The sequence below is a fragment of the Macaca nemestrina genome, chromosome 14 (assembly GCF_043159975.1).
Source record: "Macaca nemestrina isolate mMacNem1 chromosome 14, mMacNem.hap1, whole genome shotgun sequence".
Lineage (NCBI taxonomy): Eukaryota > Metazoa > Chordata > Mammalia > Primates > Cercopithecidae > Macaca > Macaca nemestrina.
In genome coordinates this window covers 2,585,237-2,586,271 of record NC_092138.1, presented here as the reverse complement: position 1 = coordinate 2,586,271, position 1,035 = coordinate 2,585,237, and the positions used below count along the sequence as shown (strand labels likewise).

The following is a 1,035-nucleotide window of genomic DNA, read 5'->3' as shown; positions in this document are numbered from 1 at the left end:
AGAAATATGAAATGTTTCATGAGTCCTCCTTGCACAGGGGCCATGTGAATCTTTCCTGAATTGCTCCAATTTTAGTACACGTGCTGCCGAAGTGAGCACCTTACCCCCTTTTGTCTATAAACTTTGACTCATCTTTGGATTTGGGCTTAAAAGTCACTTTTTCAGAGAACCCTTCAAAACCAGGCTCGGTGCCTCATCGTGCATCGCCTTGGCGTCACAGCACTTGGTGGCAGTGATGTGACGGCAGATTGGTGTCTGTTCCTCTTACTAGACTGCAGGCCCCATGCAGGCAGCACCCAGGCCTGGAGGGTGTAAGGCACATGGTTGGGTTCTGTACATCCTAGTTCAATGAACAATGCTTGAATGAATGTAGAAATGCAGTTCTACCCACAGTGAAGACCACCCTTGACATTATTATAGAAAATCGTGTGGTTCTGTGGTGTCTTAAAAGCTATTCCAGAGTAGGATTTTGGCTTCACCTTTCGAAAACTGAAACCCATAGTGAAGTGTCTTTCTTCCCTTTTCTCAAACAGAAGAGCAATTTTCCTCCAACCATTAATTTAGTCTTCATCTCTTACAAGAGAGGAAGCCACCTGGTAGTTTCTAAACGGTCGGTTTTCCATTGATTTTATTCATCCAAGTTTCAAAACTAGCGAATCTAGAATCAGACTTCTGAAGCAGTTTGTAATTTCTGAAAGCTAATGTGAAGTGGAACGTCTTTTTTTTTTTTTTTTTTTTTTTTTTTTGCCCAGGTTGGAGTGCAGTGGCGCGATCTCCGCTCACTGCAGGTTCTCCCTCCCAGGTTCACGCCATTCTCCTGCCTTAGCCTCCTGAGTAGCTGGGACTACAGGCTCCTGCCACCATGCCCGGCTAATTTTACATATATATATATTTTTTAGTGGAGACGGGGTTTCACCGTGTTAGCCAGGATGGTCTCGATCTCCTGACCTTGTGATTCGCCTGCCTGAGCCTTCCAAAGTGCTGGGATTACAGGCGTGAGCCACCGCGCCTGGCCAGAACTTCTTTTACAGTAAG

At 45.4% G+C, this 1,035-nt stretch overlaps 1 pseudogene; it reads right to left on the bottom strand.

Moving 5' to 3' along the window:
* On the bottom strand, positions 1-99 carry LOC112423018 (U6 spliceosomal RNA; annotated as a pseudogene).
* Between the last annotated feature and the right edge of the window lie 936 nt (positions 100-1,035).